We start from the raw sequence: 24541 nt of genomic DNA on the forward strand, positions 1-24541 counted from the left end.
ATCTGCGCATTTGTGGTGGTTGGGTATGCCCATAAAGACATTGTGCATCACTGCATAACAAATTGCCCCTGAATTCTGTGGCTTTGGACAATACTAATTTTATTTCTTACATGAGTTTGGGAATTTAGGCAAGTTTTGAATCCACATGATGCAGACTGCACTTAGGATCTTCCTTGATGGTCTCTCCTCTTTTATCTAATGGCTGAGGGTGCCAAGAGTGAATAATTCTAAGAGATAGAAAGTGGAAGCTTTCACTCTCTTAAGGGCTGGGCCCAGAGACTAACACAGCATCACTCTCGCCATATGCTACTTGTCTACACATTCACAGAAGCAGCCATATTCAAGGGATGGGAACACAGATATAATCTTTTGATGAGCAGAGTACCAGAGAGTTTGAAGCCATCTTTAATCTGCCAGAGACTCAGCTGAGGAAGAAGTCCATCAGTGCACAGGCAGCAAAGCACAGATGGACTGCAGTCTGGATTTATATTTTCCCCGTTTGCTTTCAGGGGTGTGGAAATTACAGTATGCTAGAGGATTTATGAAGCAATTCACTTAGTCAACCAAGTGTGAAGTTAGTTCTTTATCTTGGGGAAGGAAAGGCTCAATATAGGACTGCCACAGCCTGTTTAAGGAAGTCAGTGGTCTCAGGAAAAGTGAGGGACCAATGTGAATAAGGTAACTATGGCAAGGGCAGAAGAAGATATTGCTCAGATGGAAAAGGTTTAAGGTTAAATGTTCTTTTACTGTGGCTCAAGAAATGACTTCATTTTCAAATATGGAGCTCTTGGATAGAGGAAAGGTATACTATCTTTAAGTGTCTTCTTTAAGAGATGGGGCTGTGGTAACCTATGAGAAAAGATGACTGGTTATGTAAATACTCATGATTGGCACGGGAAGAAAGGAGAGGGTAGAAAGAATGTAAAGTGGAAGAAGGTCAAATAGAACAAATGAGATGGTAACAGCTATTAAACGAATGGAGAGAAACTACCTGAAGCTTGAAAGGAAGAGGAAAAATAGTGGATTTCATTTCAGGAATTAATACAAACAAGTTGTGGATTTTGGAAAGCATATGGGGAAACGTGAAGGTAGAATTGAGTGTAATGTAGCAAGAAACTCAGAAGGGAGCTCTTGCAGTCAAAGGGAAACAGTGGAACGTGGCTTTGTGAATAGAAAAGAACAGGAAGATGGGAAAAAAGTGTAGAAGAGCTCACAGATGGAAAGACCAAAACAAATGACACTAAGAGACCCAAGGCAGACAGAGCAAAGCCCTAGAAGTAGGAACACAAAGTAGAAACAGTTGGAGGAGGTGGAAGAATCTGACAGCTGGGGTGAACGAGAGGGTTAAAGAGAAGACTGCAATTATTGTCAATGCCACTATGGTTGTCTTTATCGTTGTGGTTACTGGTATTGTTGTTATTTCTTTGTAATTTCCTAGAGGAGTTAGGAAACCATTTCAGGAAACCATTTCAAACCTAGAGGAGTTTGAAACCATTTCAAATGGTTTCCACTCTTTAAACTATAATCTTTTTTTTTTTAACTCTAATTTTATTCTCAGCCAGTAACAGTAATGCCTATTCTATTGAGAAGGGTGAGGCAATGATATGAATTCCACCAACTTCCGTCAAGTTTACATCAAATTGTCAATGTATCTAGTAATCATCTTTTCTTTTTTTAATAATTTTTAAATGTCCCTTCTTTTTCAAGGTACCCTTGGTGCCACTCCTTCCAATCTGTTGTAGGAGCTCTTTAATTATCCATTTTTTTCCCCACGTATGCAACACCTTCCTTCTTTCTGGGGAGAAGCATTTTCCTGTCTCTCCTGGGCTGAAAATATCTTGTTCCTTTATTTTCTATAACCATGAACTATACATTTTTATTTATTTCATTTCACTAATAGCTTCCTGTAAAAGAAAGCCTATATATTTTCAATCCACAGGTTAAATATTTAGTTTTAAAATGGGAAGGAATAAGTGTACCATTTCTAAAGAAAAGAAAGTCATGCAGAAGGAGAACTGCAGTCTACTCTTCCACCCTACTACATCTCAGCCAAAGATGAAGACAGTGGAGCCAGTTCCCAATGGTTCTTGGTGGATGAAGGAAGTGAGAGGAAGGATTTTGTCAGACTGCGTACTATACACTATGTCTGCAGTCTATTCTGAAGAAAGAGAACAAGGTAGACAGGAGAGTCATAATCATGAGGATGAAGATCACACTAAACCTAATTCCATGGAAAATGAGAAATATATAGAAAGTAACACACATACTCCTAGGTGGCTCAGTGGTAAAAGATCTGCCTGCCAATGCAGGAGATGCAGGAGACGTGAATTTGATCCCTGGGTAGGAAAGATCCCCTGGAGAAGAAATAGCAACCCACTCCAGTATTCTTGCCTGGAAAATTCCATAGAAAGAGGAGCCTGGTGTGCTACAGTGCATGAGGTCGCAAAGAGTCAGACACGACTGAGCATGCAGGCATGCAACACACACACACACGCATGAAAAAGAAACAGAAGGACATGTGTGCCTGTGTGGATATGTCTTTGAGTGTTTGTGGTGTTTTATAAGTGATAGAGAATATTTTTGAAATTTTGTCAGTTTGAAAGATAAATTATAAATATATACCATAAGTAAGTATTCATCTTAAGCCACATGGCCAACTTTGCAAGACAAGTGCATTACTTTACTTCCTTCAAATCAACTTAAACCATACCCTGGTTTCTCCATTCTGAGACCTGGCTGAGAAATGAGGAGTCAGTCCTGATCTTGACTCTCTCCTCTCTCTAGGACAAGGCAGAGATTCAGAGGTTTCTGCGGTACTTAGCAAATAAAGTCTGGGTCTCAGATCTCTTGTCTATTGTGGTTGCTACTGATATCCTTATAGCCCAAGCACCCATGAACCCTTGAATGCAGCAATTTTATTTTTGGTGCCATCTGTTGAACAAACCTCCTGTCTGGGCTTGCCATGTGCCCTGGACCTTTGCCAGGGAGCAGGATGTAGACTTTCCAGAACTCTCCTTCCTTCCCCAAACTGCTTCCCCCACCAAAATCCATGTCCCACCTCCAGTGCAAACACAGATGAACACATACACATACACCCTCAAAGGGACTCCAGGAGAACTAGTGTGGTATATCTGCTGGGTATAGACTTTCACAAAAGACTGCCTCCCAGCCACCCTACAAATATCCCTGTGGACTCAGGTTTGGGTTTGAGGATAGGTAAGAACTATAATCCGGACCCTGTTTACTTCTGAAGCAGAGTAAAAGCAGAGCATAAATGCATGGGCAATGACACAAGTGTGAAGGTACAGCTCTCCACTGCCTACCTTGTATCTGACAGAAATATATCCAATCTCTGGGATCTTAGCAGGCCCTGAAAAGGGAAATATCCACCAGGTTGGAGGGTCACTGCCTTCTATATTTCTAGCCACATCAGCACCCAGAAACAAGAAGTTACCATAAAAGGTAATTCTTCAGCCTCTTTGGCAAACCAGTTCAGAAATATGGGTTCCAGGCCTTGGAATGGTTGTTCTGCCAGCACATAGACTCTCCTTATCTGAGTTTCCCATTTAAATCTGCTTAGGGATGTCTGTGGGCAGCCCTGGCAGCAGCCACCACACTGAGGGAAGGATATAAGAGAGAGCCTGTCTACCTTCTTGGAAAGAAAGAAGGGAAAATACAGAAGGAAAAAACAGATTAATCCACCAATAACTTCTGCCAGACATATGTAAATATCTTTTATTATGTAGGGGGAGAAAATTAGAGTATGTATGTAAAAATGTTCAGATAAATGGATTGCTGCCCTTGAACATGTTTGATTTCTGTTTTTCAAATTACAGCTTCCAAATATCCTGAGTAAGGTTTATGACAAAGACATAACTTCCATTTAGACAGTTTTGTAGCAGTTTATTTTAATCATCTATTTTAGGAATTCATTTCTTGCATAATGAGTAAGATAATGTTTTATTTTGAGCCTGAGTGTTGCTCATTGAAAGAGAAATATTGTCAAAACCATAATTAACTGGCAAGTAATTAACTAGAATTATATACTGGGATATTGGCTACAATAATTGCTCAATTAATATCATGCTTTCTTTGAAAACATCACTTTGATTGATGAGATTTCTGAAGCACCTTTACTCGGAACATTTAGGAAAATAATCAATAGAGATCAGTTGCCAACTCTAATATTTATATACAGACTAAGCAATTATTTCTAATTCCTCTTATAAGTAACATAATTCTCTTCATTTATGATACAGCAACACAGTCTTTCACAGGAAATTATGGCTTACTGTACCCACCATTCTCAGTAAGGGGTAGATTTTGAGTTTTCCCTTAGTGGCATGGAATGGATTTATATTGAAGAATTCATGTTTCTCCAGTTTCCCCTGCAACTAATTTCACATATCTGTAGTTGGCTGACTGTCCATCAGAGTGCTGTCCCAGAAAGTCCCTCCACTATAAGAGGGACCAGAACACAGCAATCTGCTGGGCTAACCAGAAGTTAATTCCCACCCACCCCCACTAAGGCCAGAGTAGGAAGAATGGAAACAGGCAATGTGTGAAAAGATTTCTTAAATGTGATGAAATACACAAATTTAGAGATTTTGATAATCACAACAAATTCTAATCATACTTGGATAAACCTTGGTAGAATGACAGAAATCTAAAAGTAAAGAGGAGATTTTAAAAATAAGAGATCAGATGAAATTTTTAAAAAAATCAGATTAACAGCAAACTTTTTAGCAACAATAACAGATCCAGAATGTGGTGGGGATATTTATTTAAACTGCTGATGCAAAATAAACATTAATCTAGAACTATAACCTATGCTAAATTTTTAAGAACAAAAATAAAGACATTTTCAGACATAAAGAATAAAAACAATTGCAACCACTAGGTACTTGCTAAAGGAAAACTCGGGCTTCCCTGGTGGCTCAGACGGTAAAGAATCTGCCCACAATGCGGGAGACATGGCTTTAATCCCTGGGCTGAGAAGATCCCCTGGAGGAAGGGATGGCAACCCCCTCTAGTATTCTTGCCTGGAGAATCCCATGGACAGAGGAGCCTGGTGGGCTACAGTCCGACCCTTGGGGTCACAAAGAGTCGGACACAATTGAGTGACTCAGCACACCACAGTAGCAAAGGAAAACTTAGGAAATGTGCTTGAGGATAGTGTTTCTTTTAAGGAGTGAGACAAGTGTTCTAGAATTGATCGTGGTGGTGGCTGCAAATCTCTGAATATCAAAAAAATCCCCATTGTATTGTACATTTGTGTGCAAGCTAAGTTGCTTCAGTTGTGTCTGACTCTTTGCGTCCCGACTGACTGTAGCACACCAGGCTCCTCTGTCCAAGGGATTCTATAGGCAAGAACACTGGAGAGGGGTGCTATGCCCTCCTCCAGGGAATTTTCCCAACTCAGGGACTGAACCCCGGTCTGTTTATGTCTCCTGCATTGGCTGGTGGGTTCTTTACCACTAGTACCCACTGAGAAGCCTGGGTTCACTTAATTGTGTACAAATGGTTGAATTGCATGATATGTGTAGAGGTTTGAATGAGGTGCCCCCTATCCCAAATTCATGTCTACCTGGAACCTGATAATGTGACCTTATTTGGAAATAGGGTATTTGCAGATGTAATTAGATAAAGTTCTCAAGATGAATGGAGTCAGAGAATGAATTATGCTTCCACAAGCCAAGGAATACTGGAAGCTATCAGAAGTTGGAAGAGTAAAAAATTGGTTTTTGCCCTAAAACCTCTGGAGGAAGCAAAGACCTGTTAACACCTTGATTTCAGACTTCTAGCCTTTGTACTGTGAAAGAATAAATTTATATTGATATAAGTGGTAATTTGTTACTCAACCCCAGGAAATTAATACAGTATGTGAATTATATGGCACTAAAGCTGATACACATGATGTTCTTGAAGAAGAAAGTAAAATTTCCAAGATTTATGAGAGGCAAGAAGGACTGATGAGCAAGGAAATTGGGAAATTTAGAGGTAAATCTGGATAAAATGATTTGATTGTAAAAATACTAATATTTGAGTTGGATAATTATATCAAGATAGAACATAAATATGGAGCATAATTAACATGTAAAAAGGAGAGATAATAGGAATTAAAGGTAAAATATTTGTTCTTGGGAAGAAGTTTGAAATAGAAATTTTAGATGTTAAAATAAGTTTGCATGTTGAAATCTTAAGGCTAACAATTGAGTATAAATATTATGTTCAACTTTCAAAACTATATAAGGAAAAAAATTAAACTTACAAAAGAAGAAAGTGAGAAAAGAGGCTAAACTCACAACTAGAAGATAGATGTTGTTAAGTTAAATTAAAAGAAAACAGGCTTTAAGATATGCTGTCACCAAGAAGTATCTAAAATGAAAAAAAGACATATACACAAAAGCAACCTAGATGTCCATCATCAGATGAATGGATAAAGAAACTGTGGTACATATATACAACAGGATATTACTCACCCATAAAAAGGAATGCGTTTGAGTCAGTTCTAATGAGGTGGATGAACCTAGGACCTATTATACAGAATGAAGTAAGTCAGAAAGAGATAAACAAATATTGGATATTAATGAAGTAAGTCAGAAAGAGATAAACAAATATTGGATATTAACGCATATTAGATTTCATTGGATATGAAATCTAGAAAGATGTACTGATGAAACTATCTGCAGGCCAGCAATGGAGACACAGACATAGAGTACAGACTTGTGGACACAATTAGGAGAGGGAGGAATGAATTGAAAGAGTAATATGTAAAAGACAACCAGTGAGAATTTGCTGTATGATGAAGGGTGCTCAAACCTGGTGCTTTGTGACAGGGTAGAGAAGTGGGATGGGATGAGAGGTGAGAGGGAGGTTCAAGAGGGAGGGGACATATATATATACCTATGGCTGATTCATGTTGATGTATGTCAGAAACTAACAATATTATAAAGCAGTCATTCTCCAATTAAAAAAGTAAACAGATGTAAAATTTTAAGGAAAGTCAAAATGAAAAGACAGAACCAGTTATACAGTGACTACATTTTGATTTGCTCTAATCTCTCTGCTTTTGTGTTGTGTATGTTTGGAAATGTCCATAATAAAAAGGCAAGTCAAAGAAAAAGGGTGTCATTGGAAGCAAGAGTCTGACATGACTTAGCGACAAAACAACACAATCCTAATTATTTCTACAGTTCTTCCTTGTCATTGCTTTTTGGTATTCAACTGAATGAATATATGACAACTTCTTTATCCATTTACTTTTTATGGACTTGAGTTGTTTTCAGTACTTGGCTGTTATGACTGTTACTATGAAATTTGGCACATGTCTCCTAAGCATATGAGGGGCCATACCTAAGAGTGGAATTGCTGAGTAACAGGATATGTGTATGTTCAACCTTGTAGTTAATGCCAAATGATTTTCCAATTTGTTGACCAATTTATATTCTTAGCAGCGGAATGTAAGAATTTTCACTGTTTTCATTTTAGTCATTCGATAAGTACACAGTGAGAACTCACTGTGACTTTAATTTGCAATTCCTTGATTACTAATGAGGTTGAACCTGTGTTTTTCTGTTTGTTAGTCATTTGAAAGTCTTTTAAAAAAAGTTCTTATTCAAGTTTCTTGTCCATTTTTTCTGTGGTCATCTCTCTTTCTTACTGGTTTGCAGAAATACTTAGCATATTCCTGATATGAACCCTTGGTTAGACTATGTATTTTCTGTCATTCAATAACTTGTATTTTCACTCTTTAATGGTATTTTGGATTATCAGAAGTTATTCATTTTAATGTAGTCTAATCTATCAGTTTTATCCTTTTTATTTATTCCCTTTTCATTATTTAACTGGCTTGGTCAACCAATATAATGTTGAATAGAAGCAGGGACAGCAGGTATCTTTGTCTGGTTCTCAATCTCAAAAGGAAAGTACACTTTCAATTCTGTATGTAAGGAGTCCAGAAGTCATCACTCTGTCCTGATAAGTGAAAAGCCAAACAAATTGAAAAACCATCAACTCTTCTTAGACACGTAAGAAAAGTGAAGTCACAAGGAAGATGATTGCCTCCCAAGCTGAAAAGACAGACGGGAGGATACAGAGAATCACAGTATATTGGAACAGAAATTTCTGTTGGAAGCAGTGCTGTGGTAGGAAAACCGGAACTACAATTAATGAATTGCTGGAAGCTCAGTGTGGACAAAGTTGAGAATTAAAAACTCCAGGAGGTCCCACTAATAGAGGAGCCCCATTCTTTGCAGCTTTATCTCCAGGTGCTCAAACAGATTTTCACAGTAAATATCAGAGAAATTTCCCCTCATGTTTCTAGCAGGAAGAAGGGAAAAGAAACTTTCAATTTTGCAGTGAACCTAAAAATGCTATAGGAAAAGGAAAACTTACATTATTTTATCATAGTGTACATATGTTTTCTGTTTGAGATTGAAATCATCATCTCTATTCTTACCTAGTATAGACTTAAAAAAATAGGATTGCATTTTGAATTTCATTAGTTATATATTTATTTTTGTAATGATTGAAATTTTTGCATGATTTTTAAACTGTGGTTTTAAAGATAAACTTCATTGAACTTAAAATTGTTGGCTGAGAGCATTTTTCTTTTCTGCAGCCCTTTTAATGTTGTTCCAATGTCTTCTGGCTTTCACAGTTTCTGAGAAGTCAGCTCTTTTTTTTTTTTTAATTTTATTTTTAAACTTTACATAATTGTATTAGTTTTGCCAAATATCAAAATGAATCCGCCACAGGTATACATGTGTTCCCCATTCTGAACCCTCCTCCTTCCTCCCTCCCCATTCCATCCCTCTGGGTCGTCCCAGTGCACTAGCCCCAAGCATCCAGTATCGTGCATCGAACCTGGACTGGCAACTCGTTTCATACATGATATTTTACATGTTTCAATGCCATTCTCCCAAATCTTCCCACCCTCTCCCTCTCCCACAGAGTCCATAAGACTGTTCTATACATCAGTGTCTCTTTTGCTGTCTCGTACACAGGGTTATTGTTACCATCTTTCTAAATTCCATATATATGTGTTAGTATACTGTATTGGAGAAGTCAGCTCTTAATCTTATTATTACTCTATATAGGTGTAATTTTTCTATAGTTGATTTTGAGATTTTCCCTTTGTCTTTGACTTTCAGCAATCGGACTACAACATGTCTAGGAGGGGATGTCTTTGTGCTTTTCTTGCTTGAGTTGTTGAGTTTCTTAGATATGTAAAATTTTTCATCAATTTTGTTCAAAGTTTTCAGCCATTGTTTCTTCAAATATTTTTTTCTGCCCTTTTTTCTCTCTCTTTTCCTGTGATTCCAGCTACTCATGTGTTACACTAATTTTTACTGTCCCGTTGGACCCTATGGTTCTATTTACTTTTCTTTAGTCTTACTCTTTTTTCTGTTTTTCTAACTACAGTTGCAGTCCTTAAGTTCTCCTTGTTTTTCTACCATCTCCAGGCTGCTGTAGTGTTCATCCAGAGGTTTTATAACTTTAATATTTGTACTTTGCAGCTTGATAATTATCATTTAAAATATTATTTAAAAGTTTATTGAGATAGCCTATCTTCTTAATCATTGATACCATATTTTCCTTTAGTTCTTTGAACATATTTATAGACATGATAATTCTCTCTGTGGTGAAGCCTCCATAAATGCCTAAATACTTGGATCACGACCAAAAGGACATAGGAGAAATCCACAGAGGACTAGGTTAAAAAGGAGGGCAAAGAAACAAAAACAGGACAAAAAAGCAAGGGAAGATTCTAAGGATACAAGTAATTTGTTTGCTTTGGAATCTACATTCTGTTTGCTTTGGAATCTATATTCTGACCTTGAGATTTCTGCTACTTGATTGTCCCAAAATTTGGAATGCATTCCTTTAAGAAGGGGATTAAATTCACATATCCAGCTCAGCATCACTCTATTTACAAGAATAGATTTCTCTCTGTTTTCTATCTGCTTTTCTGTGGTTTCCCCACAACACATGAATAGTTTAGCTTTGAGTCAGGGATCTGGGAAATTTAGTTTCTAAATTTGGGTCTGTTGTTTTCATGCTGTGAGTTCAAAACTCTTAGTCCTTCTAGTGCTTGTAGTTTTCTTGAGTTTATTTATGCTTTTAGATATTTCTTAGTGAATTTAAATAATTTTATTTAAATTTTTCCCCCATGTTTTATAATTGTTATCCGTTGCAGGTTCATGAGACCACTCTTTCCTGTCTTTCCTCTACCATTCCTAGAAGTTAATCTTGAATTAACTTTGAATAGTCTCAGCTTTTTATAACCTAAAAATGTACTTTTCCACTCTATATTTGAAGAATAATATTGCTGTGTATAAAATTTTACATTGTCAGTTATTTTTCTCTCAGTATGTTAAAGATATTTTACTCTTTAAGCTTCCATTGTTGCTTTTGTGGAGTCAGATGTTAGCTTAAATTTCAAATACTGTTTCCCTCTCACCTGATATACTGCCTATTGCTGTATTATCTCTTTCCTTAGCAAGTATTACTATCTAATCTACTGTATGTTTTCATATTTTTTATAAATCTTATTGGATGCCTCTCTTTCACCTAAAATGTGGTCTATGGAAGCAGAATTTTTTCCTATTTTGTTCATTGCTTTACCCCCAAGAAAACAGAGGATGCCATATGATAAGTATTTGGTAAACATTTGTTGAAGGAATGATAGGAGAAGCTTTGTCCCTAAGATGGGCTAGCCATGAGTTGGAGTCTATTTAAGGAAAGTTTCTCTAAGTTCCTTAAGAAACTTAATACTGGTCAAGTACTCTTTTTATTAAGATTAAAATGTAAAATGAAAAAACAATGATCTATGGGAGCTGGTGACTAATATACTAGTAATTAATAAACAGTAAAGAAATAGTTATTAAAGTTTAGCTTGTTTAAAAAGATAAGGATTCTTAATAAAATAAAGGTTCCTGGAAAGTTCCTTTAGCAGAGATTCTAAGTCAGCTAGGAGGGAGGAATGGCCAGTAATGTGCATTTTACACTAACATCTCAAACTTAGAAAACTTCGGTATGAAGAATCACAATTTGTTCCTTGAAGCATGGAGATGAGTCATTAGTAGCTGAATTTGATAAAATATTTCTTTCTCTGACCATTGTGATTACACGATTAGTGCATATCGTTTCAGTGTCCAGTTTCTAATCTCCACAATACTTTGCTGGAATTCCCAGGAAAAGGCCAACTTCTTCACATTCTAGTTTTCTTTTCTGTGAATTAATTATGGACTCACACCTACTATCTGATATTTACAAAGTGGTGAAAGTGCATTCCTGGAGTGGAACTGAATACATTAAAATATCTGATAATAAATAGAGATTGCATTGTGGAGAAGTTCATGGGGCAGTACTTTATTCTTTTGGACTAGTAATATTAAAATGCTTACCATCTGTGTTCAATCAATATTTCTTTCTTTCACATTTGAATGTAATTCCCAACTTGGAGACAAAGAGCTAAGAAATATATTCTAAATTTGATCAGAAAGAGAATTAACTACCTAACCTCATACCTCTTCTCCACTGACCTATTTTTTTCAGGCTCCATTTCAGTAATCCACAAATCTGATACCCGAATACAAAGTATTAAAGTGTTGATCGCAAAGTCTTTGTTTTTAGGGGTCAGGGAAGGGTTACAACATCCTGGGACTGGATTTTATTCTTTTCTAGACTTCCTGTGTAATATTATACCCTTTCCATAATATTGCACTAAGTGTTCTAATAGAATAAAAGAGAGATTTCAGTCACTTTCTTTCATTGGTTTGTAACTGCATTTCTAATAACAACTTTCCAACAAAGGTGCAGGTGCTCATGTAAAGAAAGGCCATTCTTACAACATCTTGAATTTAAAATACACTTAGGAGAAGACGCTTTCTGCTTTCCACCCTGCCTGTCCTCTTACTTTCAATTTTAAAACAAGTGAGTCTTCCCCTTATCCCAAAACTGTTGTGAGAATTCTTCTACTAATCTACTGAATTGAAACATCTATTTTTTGAGGGTCTATGAGGATAGTGGCATAAATATGTGACAGTTATTGTTTTTAGACATACAGTAAGTTTTTCTATGTGCTCCTCCCAACTTCATAAAATGGGTACTTTCTTTATCCACCCCAATATTCATGAATAGGAAGGAGATCCAATCTTATCCAATAGGTGAAACTACTCCCCTGGCCATATAAATATGTTCAGAGTTGAGTTAAATGACATCAGCCAACCAAATTCTTTGGGATATTTCTATTGTACAAAGGTAGAAAATTCTTTCCTGTTTTGTGATCCCTTTGCTAGAAGAATATAAATCTAAAATTGCTAGCAACTACCCTCCTCAGCATGTGGATGGAATCTGCCAACAACAGAGAAAATGAGGCCCAGCCTCAGATGGAAGAAAGTGAAAGTGAAGTCACTCAGTTGTGTCCAACGCTTTGTGATCCCATGCACTGTAGCCTACCAGGCTCCTTCATCCATGGAATGTTCCAGGCAAGAGTACTGGAGTGGGCTGCCATTTCCTTCTCCAGGGGAATCTTCCCAACCCAGGGATTGAACCCCATGTCTCCTGCATTGCAGGAAGATGCTTTACCATCTGAGCCACCCGGGAAGCCTCAGATGGAAGAGCCAATACCCAAATGAAAGGATCCTCATGACATGGTCCGGAATATGTTTATGCTTGATGCTGTGGCCAGGCTTTCACTTCCCAGTGACATGGTCAATAATTTCCCTTTTTTTTTTTTTAAACCTTAAGCTAGTTGAATTGGGTTTTTGTTACTTATAAATGAAAATGTCCGGACTAAGCAATGACAAAAGCAATAAACAGAAATGGAAATTAAAAAAAAAAATGAAAGTACTTAATAATCTCTTGAACTATATTAATGAATTTTTTGGATACATCACAGACCTTGCCATTTTCATTTGTACCTTAGTTTTGTGTCAGAATTCCTTTACTCCTCATGTACCCAACATTAATAATTTTCTATTTTTCAGTGAGGGAAACAGGAAACTTTTACAATATTAAGTTTAGGTAGATCTCAGAAAATTAGTCTTCGCAAACTCTTTCATAATCTGGCTACACTGTCACCTTAGGCTTAGGAAGCCAAAAATAAAGGAGATAAAAGAGTCTCTTTCCTGAGGGGAGAATTCCAGAGTAGCTGAACTGGTTTGTTCTCTTTGGGAATCATGATTCGTGGCTCCACCTTTTTAACACTTTAAGGGGAATTTTACATTTGCCACTGAAGATGTTATTTCAGTGCTTACAAATCAGATGGATTAAAGACAGAGTGTAGTTTATCATACATGCTGGGACACTTTTAATGAAAGGGGCCTTTGTTAAAAAATTAGATGTGGGACAATAGATTCACATCAAGAACATGCTGGGGAAACAGGAGGTATATGGTCATTTTAGCCCAAAATAGTAGTTTTCAAACTGACTTTGCATCATATTTGCCTGGGAAAATAAAAAAATAAAAATAAGCCAGATCTCCCTACCAGAGATTTTTGATTGAATTACCTAGGGTGAACTCTGAGAATTTCACTTTAAAACAGTAATTCCTCTGCTGATTCTATTGTACAGCCAGATTTGAGAAATATAACATCTCTGGTTGAGTTTAACTATTTTAACTACAGTATCTAAGTTTGTAAACCTGAGACTCAAAAGGTTAGGACCTGGCCCCTCTTCTTCCATTACCTACATAGGTGATCTTGGACGAATAATTTTCTGGGGTTTAGTGGCTTCATCTATTAAATGAGGGACTTACACTAGAAAAACTCTAAGACCCATTGAACTCTACAATTCTGATCCTGTTAAAGAATTCTTCTTTCAAGGGATTAAAAACTCTTGAAATCAGAATCTACTTCCTCCAGTCTTGGATCACAATGGAACATTACTTGGAGGAAGGATAAATCAAGTCCATTTTTTAAAAGCCAAGGATTGGATTTGTGGTATAAATGAAGTGATAGAACATACCCGCACATTTGTTCCAGGGCTGTTTGACAGTGCTTAGCTGCTTTTATGCCAGCTAAGAGGATGAAAGGACTGCAGCCCTCAGAGAGATTATGTAATTTTTGTAATCTAATCTGCACAACATTCAACAACTAAAATGTCCAAGGATGGGGTTACTTTCCCCAGAAAGAATGTTTATAGTTTTACATAATAGAGGCACTGCACTGGTTGTCTTGTTAATGGTCTAATTCTGTGTGTTCTTCTGCCTACAATTAGAGACAAACTGAGGGATACACAGCTTGTCTAGAACAGAAGGGTGTGTTCAGGGTGTGAAATGTATTTTGTTAAGTCATTTTATGACTCAATTTCTCATTCCCTTTAAAAACAAGATTCTTTAAGGCCTTAACACTAGTACTTAATTACTTTAAGAACCATAATCCCATAAAACCCCTCTCACCCATCTGCTCCTTTTGCCCTGTCTGGGTGAACATATCAGGTGTGTGCATGCTCAGTGGCTCAGTCATATCTGATTCTTGTGACCCCATGGACTATAGCTTGCTAGGCTCTTCTGTCCCTGGATTTTCCAGGCAACAACACCGGAGTGAGTTGCCATTTCCTTCTTCAGGAGATCTTCCCGACCCAGGGATTGAACCCATGACTCCTGAGTTTCCTGCATTGGCAGATGGATTCTTTGCCATTGTACCACCTGGGAAGCCCAATGTACCGGGTAAGACATGTTAAACCTGCCCTTTTCTGCCCCACTCTATGGAACTCTTTTTCAAACTCACTAACTAGCAATTCTCCCTTTCCTTAAATATCCTTTTCCATTCTTCTATAGAATAATCCCTAATAAATAAAAATGACGGGACTACCTCACTACTTAACATTTAACTCCTGAGTTAACCATATATAGCTTATTTGTCCAAACACATGCTTGAGTTCATACTAGACCTTTAAGTTTAGTATTGCCCCAAGATTTTTTAAAAAAATGTATCTCTGTATCAAGGCCTATAAGACCCCACAAAGTAATCCATGCTGCAAAACACTATTCTTCTAGGTCTAAAAACTTCAAAGAACCACCCCCTTTCCTGGCAATAGTATCAGCTAAGAATTAAGGGAAAACAATCAGACTTAATTAATGTACATTACTCTTTAAATAGGATAATCAAATCTATGCATTCTATTTAGCTACTTATAATACTTTGTTCTTTTTCCACATGTTCTCTATAAAAATTCTAAGCTTTCCCCTCATATGCATTTCTCAGAACAAGCTGAGTTTGCATTTGGGGGCACTTGGTGCATATTTCCCCATAAAGTGAAGCTATTAATCATGGTTAGCTGATCATCAGTTCCCCCAAAACCCACTTAATGCTTCTTGTAAAGTATAAACAGAACTATTAGTAAGTGTTGCATAAGTGAAAAACTGAATAGAAGCTAGGCAAGACTTCAAGACTTCTTTCCATTACCATCCTACATTCATCACTACAGCCTTGCTCACAGAAGGCCTCCTTGCTCTAGTATTGCCTATTTCTTCTCGAAGTGTTAGTCACTCAGTCATATCCAACTCTTTGTGATCCCATGGATAGTTTGGTTAGCTTCTATTTGTTTATTTTTGCTTTTCTTTCTATTGCCTTGGTACACTAATCTAAGAAAATGTTGGTACAATTTACATCAGAGAATATTCTATGTTCTCTTCTAGGAGTTTTATGGTGCCATGTTTTATATTTAAGTCTTTAAACCACTCTGAGTTTAATTTTGTGTATGGTGTGATGGTGGGCTCTAACTTCATTTATTTTCATGTGACTGTCCAACCTTCTCAACACCATTTGCTGAAGAGACTGTCTTTTTTCCATTGTATATTCTTGCCTCCTTTACTGAAGCTTGCTGGTAGGTATGTGGGTTTATTTCTGGGCTGTCTATTTTGTTCCGTTGATCCATATGTCTGTTTTGTGCCAATTTCACACTGTTTTGATTACTGTACCTTAATAGTATTTTCTGAAGTCTGGGAGGGTTATGCTTCCTGTGTTATTCTTTTTCCCCAAGATTGATTTAGCAATTTTTGGTCTTTTTATGGTTCATATAAATTTTAGGATTAGAAAGTAATTTGATTTAAATATAAGACTCCAAGATTGTTTGTACTTTAAAGGAACATATATGTAACCCCAAAATGTGCCTCGTAGTGGCATTTTACACAGCTTGCCTAATTAAATCACCTAGTCCAGGCAGTGCGAGGGACTATATTTTGGTCAAGGGGCTAACCTACCTAGTGTGCTGCCTATATCTCTCTCTTCAGAGCTACCTCCCCTTTCATATCTTTTCTTCTTTCCTTTAAAATAGTAAATTATGGAATTTGTCCACATAGGTCATTTATCTGGACAATAGAATGAATTTTTCAAGTATTTTAAAATTTATTCATCATTTTCATTTTTTTTAAATCCATGCAAGAATAATTGTCTATTTGCTCTCAGGCATCAGCGCATTAGTACCAGGTAATGGTGTGATCCAGGAGGCTGAGAACCTGGGGCAGGAGGCAGTGGGTGCTGAACCATAGCATGGGTGCTACTGTTGCCAGACATGGGTGTGACCAAGTAGATTATCATGGGGAGACCAAAGATACTCTCAGAGGCCATTTTATGAAATAAAAATGATTTATCACTGAGCAGGAGGTATCCAAGTTATAGAAGCCAAAGGAAAAATTTGCTAAGCAAAGATGAGGAAGATCATATGGCTGGGTCTTTCCAAGTACTGCTACGTCATTTTTTCCATAGTCTTGTGTGTGTGCTGCATCTATATACACGTAGTTAGTGATTCTGACACATTGCATATGCACATCAACACAAACTTCCCCTAAAGTACACATTACATAGAACTTCAGTGATTGTGAGATGTTTTTTGTTAGTGCCACTTTTTTTAGGAGGTAAATATTCACTTTGAATTCTGATTTTTGTTGCAAAAATAAGTAAAATGTACTCGCTAAGGTTTTGTGAGTAACCACTTAGTTTTGTTTTTTTTTTCTAGAGGTGAACCTGGGATAATTTCAAGTGAAGCAAAACTATTCAAGAATCAACTCCTAATTCACTAGTGTTCTCCCCCTCTACCTATATTCATCAATACAGCTAAAAAGGACAAGAGGCTGGAGGACCCAAAGAAAGGGTTTGAATTCTTACATAAAAGAGAAGGTACAAAGAAAGAAATAGTTCTGGACCAGGGCTTAAAGAGAAAATAATTTCTTTTTTCATTTTGTTTTGTTTTTCCCTTCCCTTTGTTTTGACAAATGAGAGGCTCTAATGGGTACGACTGAGTGACTTCACTTTCACTTTTCACTCTCATGCATTGGAGAAGGCAATGGCAACCCACTCCAGTGTTCTTGCCTGGAGAATCCCAAGGACGGGGGAGTCTGGTGGGCTGCCGTCTATGGGGTCGCACAGAGTTGGACACGACTGAAGCAACTTAGCAGCAGTAGCAGCAATGGGTATGTAATTTGAGAGTTCTAGAAAGGAGGAAGGAAGTGAGACATGTCAACAGCAAAGTTGGCCAAGCCCTCAGAAATGGAGCCCCTTTGCTGTCTTTACAGAGATTTAACTAAGAATGGAATTTGCAAGTCTGGACGGATATCTTTGTTAGATGCTACTCTGGGGCTAAATGTCATGGGTTACAATCAGAAAGGGTTAGACTCCATTTCTTCTTCAATCGAATACATGAAATAATTTTATTACATTAAAAAGTGAAGACAAATACATTTAATACTCATTTTTATACCTTATATCCCTTAGTACACCTCTAAAGCTCTGGAATTTTTCCTTCCCCTCCACCAATACTGAGCTTTTGTCTAAAATTCAAAAATATGAATCCAGAGAAGTATATATTCTCTGATCATTCCTGAAAACAATCTTTCATTATAAAAGTAATATGATCAATTTATAGAAAATTTGGGGGAAAAAAGAAAAATACCACCTACAATAGTATTATCATGATGTAAACTGCCACAAATGAATATGATACTATTTTGTCAATTTTATCTCTTATTTTTTGCTTAATAAAATCCTATTAATTATTATATTAAATACTTTACCTTAGACAAAGCATTCAGGTTCACCTTTCAGAGTAACACAATGAGTCTCAGGAATTTGGGATCTAAGGAGGATGATTATTAATAGCTATTTTATACATGTGTGCTATGCTGTGCTAAGTGACTTCAGTCATGTCCAACTCTGTGGGACCCTATGGACTGTAGCCTGCCAGGCTCTTCTGTCCATGGGGATTCTCCAGGCAAGAATACTGGAGTGGGTTGCCATGCCCTCCTCCAGAGGATCTTCCCAACTCAGGGATTGGACCCAAATCCCTTATGTCTCCTGCATTGGCAGGCAGGTTCTTTACCACTAATGCCACCTGAGAAGCCCACTATTTTATACACATCAGGAGTTTATATGTCAGAATCAGGTTGTTCAATAGGTTCATGTTAAGGTCTATTAAATTCTGAAAGTCCTGGGACAAAGTCTACATTTATCCTTAGAAAAAAATGGTAATCCTGATAATGCCCCAGAAATAAAATTTCTTAATGAGATATCATTATAATGCCCATATTTTTCATATACCTAACATTATGAGACTGTATATTTGCCTCTTACATTCATGTCTGGATAGCAAGATGATGTGCCAAAGCATCTTGTCAGGATGTTGCTACATCATGATGTAGTCAAAGATACTGGAGTAGGTGCAGAGACACTTGTTTTACCCTTTGGGGGGTCCAATTTCCACATTTTGTAATAATTTCCACATTTTGTAAGAATTAGATGATCTCTAAGGTTCTGTCCTATTTCAGCAATATAGGCTATAGAGTTGAGAACTTGAAGAGTTTCTTTGGTTTAGTACAGGATTATTTTTAGACAGAAATGTCTTTTGTGTTCTCAAGACATATGAGACTAGGCTTCTAACATTTTCCCCTTAAATATCTGTTAAAGGAATTTTGAAAAAATATACATTCTCTTGCCCATCTAAATGTACATTTAAAATTTCTCAACATAATTATAAACAAAGGATACAATTACCAGTATAATGTAAATATTGCCTTTTTAAAATAAAGCTATTTAAAAAGCACTCAGTATAACTTAAAATCATACCAGTGTGCTGCTAACCATAATCCATTAAAAAAAATCACTGAATAAAACCTTTCAAACTAGAAATTCCACTTTTAGTTTGCTTTGTGCTTATGTTTCCATTCCACGCCACCCACAGAATTTCATCCAAATGTAGTATATTGTATGCTTAAAAATCTTTTATTAATCATCAGATTACTCTGTAATAAAGTTAAGTGTACCAATTTGGAAGTACGTTTTTAAAGATTTGTGTCCCTGAGGGTCTAACTTGATTCTTTGAAGTGAGTTTTTGTTACAATTGTGTGTGCATGCTAAGTTGCTTCAGTCATGTCCAACTCTTTGCATCCCCATGGACTGTAGTCCGCCAGGCTCCTCTGTCCATGAGATTCTTCAGGAAAGAATCCTGGAGTGGGTTGCCATGTCCTCCTCCAGGGGTTCTGTCTGACCCAGGAATCGAACCCGTATCTCCTTTGGATCTTATGTTTCAGGCGGATTCTTTATTGCTGAGCCACAACAGAAGCCCTTGTTATGGTTATTAGTACACAATTGAACTAAGCAGAAGAAATATATATTATAAAAGTTGATACATTATTATTAAGGAAACGCATTCCTTAGGAAGTACATGCATGCATGCTCAGTCATTCAGAAGTGTCTGACTCTTTGTGACCCCATGGACTGTAACCTGCCATGCTCCTCTGTCCATGGAATTTTCCAGACAAGAATACTGGAGTGAGCTGCCATCTCCTCCTTCAGGAGATCTTCCTGACCCAGGGATCAAACCCACGTTTCCTCTGTCTCCTGCACTGGCAGACAGATTCTTTACCACTGAGCCACTGGGGAAGCCCTTTTAGGGAGATAGATGGACATTTTTTTACAAATAATCCTCTGTAGACATAGACAAATAATCCTATGTAGATGTTGCTGTGAAGGCACTTCTGAAAATGATTAACATTTATCATCATCTGACTTTAACATAATGGGTCTCATCCAATCAGCTGAAGGCTTTAAGAGCAAAGACTGAAGTTTTCTAAAGAAGCAGTTCTGCTTCAAGATTGCAGCATATTGATATTTGGCAAAACTAATACAATTTTGTAAAGTATAAAAAAAAAAAAAAAGATTGCAGCATAGAAATTCTGCCCGAATTTTTAGCATGCTGGTCTGCCCTGCAGAATTTAGGCTCAGTTGCTAAAGTTAGATACCATGCTGCCCAATAAGAATAAATCTAGTCAAGACACTCTGTAAATCTTTCCTTAAGAAAGAGACATATGCATCTCCATAATTATTTTTGACTTCTTAAGCTTAAGGTGACAGTGTAGCCAGGTTATGAAAATATGTGGAAAGACCATTTTTTTCTGGCATTTGCCTAAATGCTATAATATAAAATATGTATCTCCTACTGGTTCTGTTTCTCTGGAGAACCCTGACAATCTTAAAAATATGTTTAATGATCTATCATATGACATCTAATTTAGGTCCTTTTAAAATATTTTAAGATAAGGAACTGAACACTCCCTGATTAAAAAAAAAGAAAAAGATTTCTTACCCAGTGGCTAACTTTCTCAACACCTACACCAATATGTCAGATTAGTGTCTTTGGTGCTCCAGAGGTTTTTATATCTCTAAAGCAATGCCCTTTCTCCTGTGAAGCAGAAGGACAATCATGAAAGAGAAATACTTTAAGCAGATTTATTTTTGTAAAACAATCTTTGTCCCAATACTCCATGGGAAATCTATGGCAGCCTCAGGATTACTATATTCTAGCTGGAAAACAGCTGATATCAACCATCTTGCTACCTACCTAAGTATCATTCTACTTGCTACCTAAGTGTCATTCTTAAATATGTCTTCTATTATATATTTGTGAACAGCATTTCGGCTGTGGTAGAAATAAAACATACTAAGAATGACTAAGCTTAGAAATAAGAAAAAATCCAATGATGATCATTTTTTTGGAAGTAATGATATTTTAGTAATATTAATGATATTATTGATATTCAGTTAAATGTATTTCAACTCTAGAGTACTTTGACCAAATTCCTTCTGGTACATTTGTACTTAATAATAATTTTTTACACATTTCTAGTTAAATATACCAAACTCAACTGAGTAATTGATGTTCATCATTTATTTTACTACTAAGAGCACACATTTAAGTTATGCTTTGGAATTATTGTTTACTACAATATACCTAAAACTCTGTTTTAAGTCATTCATCAGGAAAAGGGATATAAACAACATTTTAGGACATCTAACCCAAGAATTTTTGAGGCAATAGCCCATGGTTTCTCCCAGACCTAACATAAAGTATGGGCTTTATAAACATTTGATGATTAAATGAAAGTACAAAAGTCAGATTCTTCAGTATTAAGTGCTCAAAATTATGGCTGTATCTGAAAGTAAGAAATCACTTTCAGGATAATAACTCCTTTTATAGATTGACATGATGTTAAAATAATAAACTGTCTGTTTAAAAAGGGACAACAGGGGCTTCCCTGGTGGCTCAGTGGTAAAGAATCCGCCTGCCAATGTAGGAGACACGAGTTCGATCCCTGATCCAGGAAGATCCCACACGCTGCAGAACAACTAAGCCCTTGCACCACAACTACTCAGTCTGTGCTCTAGGGCCGGGAAACCGCAACTACTGAGTCCATGTGTTGCAGCTACTGAAGCTTGCCTGCCCTAGTGCCTGTGCCTGGCAACAAGAGAAGCCACCACAGAGAAGCCAGCACACCACAACTAGAGAGTGGCCCCTACTTGCCACAACTAGAGAAAAGCCCATGCAGCAGCAAAGACCTAACACAGTCAAAAATAAATAAAGTTTTTTAAATTAAAAAAAATACAAAGGGCCAGCAGATAGCAAAAGTTTGACACTTATTACCTGTAAGCTATTTCATTTCCCTTAGATAATTAATGTACCAGTACTGTGGAGTAATCTTACTAGTGAAATGTAATCTTAATTAATTTCATAAAATATAATCTAAAAATCCTTAAGTGGATTAATATGTGTGTTAGTTACCATTACTGTAGCTATCATCCACTAACTTGCTTTGTTCTTTTCATAGGTGGAATGCCATCCTACTTATCAAATTTCCTGGTTGTGCTAGTTAAACTGGCAGTATTGATTAATGTTTGACATATCATCTAAATTTCTTTCTTTTTGAAAATTCTGTATTTAAGAACTGGTATAATTAATAAAATCGAATAGAACAAATTTGCCAATGTTTAAAAATGATGTCTTGTTTCAAAACTTTGAATAGCAATTAGATGATAGAATAACTTAAGGAAAAACCAGGTTTCATGCCCTCTAGCTTCCCAATTAAAAGGAGCCCATTTCTAGGCTGGGAGAAGATGCTGGTAAGATCATTCCTCCTATTTGAAAATCATACAAAACTTTTCCGAGTCACACAGACTGGGAGTACAGATGAATGACATCCCTTCACATCTATAAAAGCTGTTGTCTGCTTTAAAAGGAAAAGCTCTCAGCATGACTTAAAGGTTGCATTTCTGAAATACAGCTTGAGGCTCTTCTCAGGGCTGAGCAGAGCCATGAAGGTAATGATTATTATCTACTTCGTATTAAAAAAAAAACAACCCACTGACTCAAAGATCTGCTTATTGTCTTTAGGCTCTGCTTTAAGGAGCCCGATAAAATATTTCTTTAAAATCTGCTTTTATTCTTTAGAGTTACCTATGACTATAGTGTTGATTTTTCTCTTGTGCTATTATATTCAACCATCTCCAGATGAGGTCTGATAGTATAAAAAGATGATACTTGTGCTACAGAATTTTTACCTAGGTAAAAATATAATGAGTAGATTATAAAAGGTTACATTTACCATAAATCACCCTGAACTACATATTTAGATTAGCAAGATACAGATAGGACTATCAATTCAATTTTGATGGTACAAGAGTATCCCCCACTATCCCCCCAACACACAAACAACTGGTGTGCTGGAACTGGTTTGCACTGGCTTTTGAGAGCAGATTGTGAAATTTTCAGGACTCATGTAGGCAGCTTGATATCTGTCATGAAGGGAGTATGAAAACCAGCAAACATTATAAATCAGCACTTTTCTTTTCCAGAGAAGCCAGTTCTTAAACATTAACCAGCATACCTATGTACACACACACACACACACACACACACACAGAGTGAAGTTTGTAATGTTTGGGGTTAAAAAAAAAATGAACACTTATTATCCAATTGTCTATTTCTCTGTAAAATTATGAATCAAATATTCTTGGAAGATAAAGGCTATACAAAAGATGAATGTCTTACAGAAAATTTATAAATTGGTTTTAGAACATACAGTTGTAGATTTTCTCTTCAACTGAAAACATGTTTAGTGAAAATGAATAACTGGTTTATCAGCTTAAGAAACAAGGGCTCTATTTACAACTAAGCCACTGTCTTTTTTAGGGGAAACTTCTTATAAGATTCTTCTGTCCTCAAAAAGGAGCCCAAACTTAGACTCACTTCCCATTTAATCTGAGACAATGTTTCTTGGCAAAGCAAGAGAATTATAAAGCTATTCTGCCAACATGGAATTAGCCTCAAGGCACCCTGTCCCCAATACTATTGCTTATATTGTTCCCAGTTACAAGGGCCTTGATTGTAACTAATGTAATACACACACAGGGAAAGGAAAGAGTCAGTATTGGTGGTGGTCTTATGAATTGCACACATTTGCTTCCTAGGCAGTTATGTGCAGCAAGACTGGGCAATGTGTGAATTAGCTGACATTAGTATCCATTGTGCCTAAATAGCCTTCCAAATGTAATACTGAAATTGCTCTTTTCTACCCCAGAGTTCACATGTTAAGAGTTATTGACTTTAGAGGCTTGTGAGATTGATAACGCAGACCAGTGAAATCCAAGATTCTCTCTAGGCTGCTTTTAAGAAAACTTCTGAGACTTTAGTTCACATTTCTATTCTTTCAAATTTTTGTTTTCACAATGACAGCTCCTAAGCAATAATTAGAGCTTTGTTACAGTCTTGTATAATTTTATCTTTAATAAACCAGATTGCAGTGTAATTATTGTGGAAATCAATTGTTCACTCATTATTGACAGGCACCTATAATTATATGAAAATTTGGCTTCTTGTCTTCAGTAAAGGGTTTTAAAATTTTATTTTTACATAATTTGAAATAAAATTATGTAGCATGTAATTACATTTTGTAAATATCCCATTTATTTTTGAACAGAATGTATATTTTCTGTGTGAGAGAACTCACGAAAGTTTCTTCACATGATAAGGTCTTGCCAATTTCTCAATTGATTTCTATACTTTGAAGACATACTTGGCTGTTTTTCCTTCTTGGTAAAATTATTTCTTTGATAAATTTGAAATAACTGTGTCCTTCTTAAGTATCTTAAAATCTACTTTAAAAATATTAAATACTAATATTAATACATAAGATTTGTCTTTGTTAATATTCACCTGTTATAGATTTTTTCATCAACTATCTTAAATCTTTTGTATCAGTCTT

The 24541-nt window shown here is 36.5% G+C and overlaps 1 long non-coding RNA gene across 1 annotated transcript; it reads left to right on the forward strand.

Annotated features, from left to right (window-relative positions):
* Positions 1-16898: 16898 nt before the first annotated feature.
* Positions 16899-22265, forward strand: LOC123334533. Its single transcript, XR_006552544.2, has 2 exons — positions 16899-17129; positions 22109-22265. It is a non-coding gene; the product is annotated as an uncharacterized LOC123334533 (long non-coding RNA).
* The last annotated feature ends 2276 nt before the right edge of the window (positions 22266-24541 follow it).

This window comes from Bubalus bubalis, chromosome 1 (assembly GCF_019923935.1).
Source record: "Bubalus bubalis isolate 160015118507 breed Murrah chromosome 1, NDDB_SH_1, whole genome shotgun sequence".
Lineage (NCBI taxonomy): Eukaryota > Metazoa > Chordata > Mammalia > Artiodactyla > Bovidae > Bubalus > Bubalus bubalis.